General features: G+C 40.8%; 1 protein-coding gene across 4 annotated transcripts in view; it reads right to left on the reverse strand.

The window, feature by feature from the left end:
* Positions 1-6,507, reverse strand: part of WDR37 (WD repeat domain 37) — a 64,156-nt gene extending 57,649 nt beyond the window's left edge. For 2 of the 4 annotated variants that reach the window (XM_054021023.1, XM_054021022.1), the window contains exon 1: positions 6,301-6,505. The gene's annotated coding sequence lies outside the window, so the exon portion shown is untranslated. Of the gene's footprint in view, positions 1-5,324; positions 5,468-6,300 lie in introns of those variants that run through there. The other 2 variants (XR_008444112.1, XM_054021024.1) reach the window with 2 other exon arrangements.
* Between the last annotated feature and the right edge of the window lie 621 nt (positions 6,508-7,128).

Consider the following 7,128-nt stretch of genomic DNA (forward strand, 5'->3'; position numbering starts at 1 on the left):
CCCATAGTGATTAGTCAAAGCCTTGACATAATAAAGATGTGCATCAAACTTATTTGCTACCAATCAGCACAAGTAGGGACAAATGATGTACTCTAGAGAACAGCCTATGTTGTGAATAATCACCTATTCTTACAATGCCATATTATTCATATATTTCAATTATCCTTTTTTGATATGACTAATAAATATTTTAAAATGTGAGGAAGTAAAGCACTATTACCTACCTTACTGTACTGAAAATTACCATATATTGACTCAATTATAGTATTTTGTTAGAGTTGGAATAGATTCGTGTAACAAATTACTGTTGTGCTTTATTGGACTATGATGATGAAGCAGCAATCACTAATTCAAATGAAGGTGCAAACTAAAATTAGACTTTCATTCTTTTCAGAAAGTAACTCACTGCAACAATCAACCTACTCTGCTTGCATTTTTCTTCTCTGTTGTTCATTGTTCAGGAGTTGAACAAGTTGTGTAATGAAAGGAAAGAATGCAAAGGGCAAGCTTGTTGCTGCAAGCCAGAGAGGAAATCCGTTGTAGGAAGTGTCAGAGTGCAGATGGAATGACTAAAGCACTGCATCTCCTTTTTTGTTAATTCAAAACAACGTGAGAGTTGAGGAAAAAACGGGGAGGAGGTCAGGGAGAATGTTAAGAGTTTGCAGCAAGATCTCTTTTACCTAAGAACCAAGTTCATTTTCCTCATTCCCTGCTCAATTTTGTTAATTCTGTCTATTTTGATATTGAATACTTTAGAGGAAAATTTTCAAAAGCAAATAAGGAACTTAATAGTCCCATTACCTTTTGCTCCTATATCCCTTAAGTACTTTTGAATATTTCCCTATCAAACTTTAAGTTTCAGAATAATAACTAGCTATTTAGTGTGCAGTGCATAATAAAGTAGATCTGAAAGTTCCTTATTACTGTTGAACAGGAGGATAATTGCTAAAATAAAGTCCCATGAAATATGTTGATGTCAAACACTTAAGTCATTGTTTTCCCACAGGTCATGTTTGAAAATAAGAGTGATTAATTACTTTTGGCAAGCCTTTCATTATATGTGACGGATTTTGAAATTAACAAAAGTTTTTAATTTAATTCCTAGCTTATGCAGCTATGTTCTCAGTGTGCATATAGCTCTAGGAATTAGAAGGAACAAAATGCTTCCATTTTGAGGTACTCTGTGAACACTATTTTCAGGGACACTGAGCACTCACAGCTCCCATGAATTCAGTGGGAGTTCCAAGCATGCAGCAGATTTGAAAGTCAGGCCAACTGGCTTTTTAGGATAAAAGAATAGTTGTTTCTTCTAAATAAATACACATTTAAACATTATGCCATATCAGATATTATAGTAGCAATGCTAAAGCTAAGGATAATCATTGTAAGGGTGATCAAATATTTAATCTACTTGACACTTATTACAAGACTAATTTAGTTTCAACATACATTGTAGCATATTATAATTTAGAAAACAAAATTATAGACTGCAACGCAGGCAATGACAATTTCAACATTACATACACAATACATACATTTAATTATGGCATAACTAACATTGCAGTTTTCTTTAAAACCCTGACTGTGATAGTGTAAACTCTCAGTAGCTATTGTGACAACATATTTACTTGCTATATCAACCTACTACATTTTTTCAGCATTCAGTTACTTTTAGAAGGGTCATAAAGGAGAAAGGAACCTCTCCAGGGATGGTAACTGTGAACTTCCCATTAGGCCAGCTGACGAATGACTCTGTTATAAATTTTATAAATGCCATGGCTTGAAAAGTTAACTAGGCAGCTACTAGCCAGAGGACTCAGCCAACTAGACAAAGGCCAATGTGAAAGACAGGAAGAGAACCCACCCGTGAAGTGCAAGTGCAATGTACTTGTGAAAAGCCCAGACCCCATTCCCATGTGCTGAAGAGGCAGTAAATATTGCCCCAGACCCATCTCAGGGCTCCAACTTTCATTAGCCTATCTGAAATTTGAAGCATATATTTATCATCCAATAACAATTATGTGGATCTCATCATCATAGTATCCAAGTGCTTCATAATTATATGGAAGGCAAGGACTTATTATCCCTATTTCATAGATAGAGAACTGACACAAACGGTAGATTAAATTATTTGCCCAAGGTCTCACACACAGCAAGTCTATGACTGCGCTAGGAATTGAACGTAGGTCTCCTGAGATTCAGTCTAATGCTCTACCTGACATGATACCAACTCAGTGCCTCCCACTGTAAAGCAAAGTGACACCATCCTTTTAAATGTATGAATTTATTCTCTCTCAAGGGATTATTTTTCACCTGGAATAGCAATACAGAAGTGTTGAAGGCTTTTTTTTTTTTTTTTTAAATATGGTCTCAGTGCAATATCTAGCCTCTGACAACAGCTAGACCTAGAAAATGTAAAATTTTGATATACTGAAGGTGGACAAATCTCTAAATCTACCCAGTAGACAAATTCATAGCACATCTTTTTGCTTCAATTTAACTGACAGAATATAGGGCTTTGGCGCTGTGCTCCGGCTCCGCTCCAGCTCTAGGCAAAAACCTGCTGCTCCGCACTCCAGCTCCGGGCTCTGCTCCAAAGCCCTGGAAATAAAGCTCACCTCTCTAGGTACAACACTGGCTATCCAACAGCACACTAGTTCATATTAATGACATTTTCACAGTGACCTCATAGCTTTATCCAAGAGTTTTGAAGGAACATTTCTTCAGTGAATTGTTACCTGATATTCCAGTAAGATATGTTTAAGTGGCCTCCATGCTATTTCAACAGATTTTAATTTCTTAGAAAGATACAAACTACCTCCCTCCAAACAATTCTGGATGTCTCAAATTCATGCATCACAATGCAAATCTAACAGTAGGGTGCAGTCTTCTTGTAAATCAAACGGAAAAGGGCTTCTTTTTTTTATGGCTACAGCTATTTGATCATCAAGCAGCAATGAGGAATCCAGGTGAATACAAAGGCTATGAGTATTTGAGGAGTTATTATTCTTATTGGGTAGAACTTAGGCATCTCATTCATGGGCCAGGACCTCACTGTGTTAAGTACTGGATAAACAGTACACCTCTAACCCAATATAACGCGACCCGATATAACACGAATTCGGATATAATGCGGTAAAGCAGTGCTCCGGGGGGGCAGGGCTGCGCACTCCGGTGGATTAAAGCAAGTTTGATATAACGTGGTTTCACCTATAATGCGGTAAGATTTTTTGGCTCCCGAGGACAGCGTTATATCGAGGCAGAGGTGTATCTGGGTGTTGAAAACCCTCAGTAGCTAAATTGCTATTATGCTATTAAGATTTTTTTTTTTAAATAGACTAATCTCTAACAGCAATAAACCTCTTATGTACATTACTTGGCTATTGGATTACTGTGCTTTATTGGTTAAAGAGTTAACAAAAAACACATAGCAAGGACTCTCCAAGGGTTAATACTTCTCAGTAAACTCACTCAAGTACTAGCAAGAATAATCCAACATTTATACAACACCTTGTCTCAAAGCATTTGTAAGCGCTCTAACATATCCACTATGCATCACAAAAACTCAAACATTATTCAAATGGCACACACAAACACTGCAATGCCCAATCCTCCCAACTTCAAACATTAAGTGAAACTCTAAAGCTTGGTCAAACATAACCCAGAGAACATCCAAACTGAGCACTGCTCTTTAAATTATGAAAAGACTGTAGACTCAACGCCACATAATGTAGCATCTGTCAATGAATCAGGAATAGACAACAATGACCAATGGTTCCTGGAAGAACCCCTAGCATACTGTGAGTCTCTCCTGACAAATGCTTGAGAAGATGGCCTAGTGGATAGAGCACCTTACTGGGGCTACTCCCAGCTCTGCCATTGACTTGCTGGGAGACCTTGAACAAGTCAATATACCTCTCTGTGCCTCATTTTCCCATCTGACACTTACCTCCTTTACAAAGCACTTTGAGATCTACCGATGAACAGAATATTTCTATATTATTACAACAATCCTAGGATTCTGTCATTTTTACACTTTGGCAAGCTATGCAAGTATTACCATGTGAATAAAGTATTCTGTTCCAAACTAACCACTTCATCCCATGTTTGAGAAAACAGTTTCAGTACACACAATCTATTTAAGCAAACTAAGTTTTAAAATGAAGTGCAGCATTAGGCCACAGCTCCACTGGAAAAGTACATTATATTAGACAGTACTAATATATTTTACTGAACATGATAGATAATTTAGTAACTAGTGTAGACATGGACAAGTGATCTTTAAGAACACATTATCTGGTCATGGTTAACACTAATCTCTAGGGTTAACTACAACCAGCTAACATATTTTTAAACAAGTTTCAGAGTAACAGCCGTGTTAGTCTGTATCCGCAAAAAGAAGAACAGGAGTACTTGTGGCACCTTAGAGACTAACAAATTTATTAGAGCATAAGCTTTCGTGGACTACAGCCCACTTCTTCCGAAGAAGTGGGCTGTAGTCCACGAAAGCTTATGCTCTAATAAATTTGTTAGTCTCTAAGGTGCCACAAGTACTCCTGTTCTTCATATTTTTAAACAACTGTCCTCATCCACATCAAGGACAAAGTTACATTTAATGTTAGTTAAGACACAAAGGGCTGGTCTATACTCAAACTGGAACCAGAGTAACTAAATCAGTTTTAATCCCCAGTTTTAGTGCAAATCTACATATGGATACTTATTTCAGATTAAGAGTTTCCTATTTCAGTTTAATTTAAATTGGGAAAAGAACAATTTAAATTAAATTAGAATGGGACACTATTTGAAATAAGACTTCACACAGACTTGCAATGAAACAACTTTAAAGTTGTGAATTAAAATTGATTTAGTTAATTTGGTTCCAGTTTGTACACAAGCCTTTCCTAGCATGATGCATTTACCTAACCAAACTGTAGAAGAGCACACAAAACAACAGAAAAGAGAGTGCAGTTTGGAAGCTTCCTAAAACTAAGTATGTTAATGATGAAACCAAGTTTTTATCATGCAAACATAGTAAAAGGTACTCATTTTTCCTAAACCTACTTGTTATATATAAATGAAGTGAGATTTTGCTGTAATGAAGGAATATTTTTAACACCACACATTTGTGTTTCCCTGAAAGGTTTACTCAGTGGAGTTGAAATAAATTCAAAGGAACTATGCCAGTTCATTAGATAAACCTTCCATGGACGTATTAAAACGATGACTACATTAAGTGTCTACTTTTGAATTTCACAGCATTTCCAATTTGTCAAAGATAAGACATGTAAAAGTTTTTGCCACAAACACAATTAGGGATACAATACCTGCATTAATTCCTGAAACACAAACACTTATTCTAGTCTTTGTATAAAGCTTTTTTATTTCCCAATTTTAGGAAGGAAATGAAACACCTTTCCTTTCACTTAACAGTGTAAACATGCTGATAACTCCTGGAAATTCATTTCCAAAGGGACCACTCCAGAGAAAGAGGGAGAAACATAGCTGGTGAAGCTTTAAAAGCCTAATTTATAAACACAGTTAAAATATCTTTATGCCATTTTCGGAAGAGTAATGATTTGCCTGGGTCCATAAACTTTTTCCTGATGACACTGCTGTACTGTATGCTAACTGAGCAGTGGCAGCATTTGACTTGTGCTGTGCATGTGGAGTCTGTAACGTCATTTAACAGATAAAATATAATAACGGAAATTCTTCAACACAGCTTGTTCCTCATGTACTGGACATGTGATCAGCACTCAGCCCTGAGCAAGGGGAAATGGGGAGGTTATTTCTGCTGCAGCTCAGGGCAACAACTGTAAAATCAAATAGCCCCGGACAGTAAAGAGCTCACAGGGCACGGCCAGGGCCCATCCTCAACCTGTCTAAAACCCCAATCGTCACAGCATTTGGGGCCCTGGCAACGTCCCTCACCCATGGCTCAGATCACCTGTGCCGCCTTAGCTGTGCCCCCCCAGTGACATCCCCTCCACCCCGCTACGGAGCGCTCTCGCGCCCCTCACCCACAGCCAGGGCCCGCTCAGACCCTTCCCCACCGTCACCCACCCGCGAGGGGAGAAAGGAGGCGGCTGTGCCCACAGCCGCAGAGGAACGGCGAGGGCCCCACCCCACGGGGAGAGAAGGGAGGATGTCCCGGGGAAAGGAAGCCGCGGGGGAGGGTACGAACTGCTCTGAAATTCTCCCCCACCGGCCGCCTCGCCCGTCCCCACTCCGGGGGCAGCCTCCTCGGGCGGGAAAATGGCGGAGGATCGGGGAGGGGGGAACCGAGGCCCCCGCACTCACCTGTCACCAACGGCCGGGGCCGACTCGCAAGTGAGCGCCGCGGAGGAAGTGGCGGACACGGGAAAAGAGGACGGGCGGGAGCGGGGCCTAGCGCGGAAGGGGGCAGGACACGCAGAAGGAGATGACAGCTGGGCCGGGGTCCGGAGAGTCTCAGAGCTGAGAAGAACCAAGAAACCGCTCGCAAGAGAAACCCGCCAACATCCGGCTCCGAGCGGAAGCGCCGCCTCCACCCGCACCATAGAGAAAGGGGGACTGCGCAGAGCGTAGCTTGCAGGCAGGGCCGGGGCGGGGCGGAGCGGAGCGGGCCGGGGAACAGCCACAGTCTAGATCACGTGACCAGGAGGTTATTGTCTGCGGTGTTCGGGCCGCAGGTTACAGCAGCCGCAGAGCGGCCCGCAGGCTAGTAGGGGTCGGTGTCTGCACAGCTCGGTGGGGCAGCGTGTGCACACGCCAAGCCAGAGGGTATGCATGCCTTGGGCACCTTAGCGAGCAGTTAATGCTGGTTTATTACTGCCATGGGGGTGAGGAAGGGGAAACTATTTTGAACTCTTGTATAATTAAATATGAAAATGAGACTACGTCATACATAATGTTTTAACAGTTTAAGTACTGCCTAAATATATTTAAACGTGTTTTTTTAATTATTAGGTTTTGTAACAATACTTTAAAAAAAAATCACAGTGTAGCTCCCAACACAGGTGATACCAGCAGCCTGGGCAAACGCTGCATTAACTGAGACTAGGGATCAGGCATTTAGGGTAAAATGCAGTATAGACTTTGCCCAGGCTGACTCCCCACTCTGTCACACATGTGATTGGCATGTGTTGA

Source organism: Malaclemys terrapin, chromosome 2, assembly GCF_027887155.1.
Source record: "Malaclemys terrapin pileata isolate rMalTer1 chromosome 2, rMalTer1.hap1, whole genome shotgun sequence".
Taxonomy (NCBI): Eukaryota; Metazoa; Chordata; order Testudines; family Emydidae; genus Malaclemys; species Malaclemys terrapin.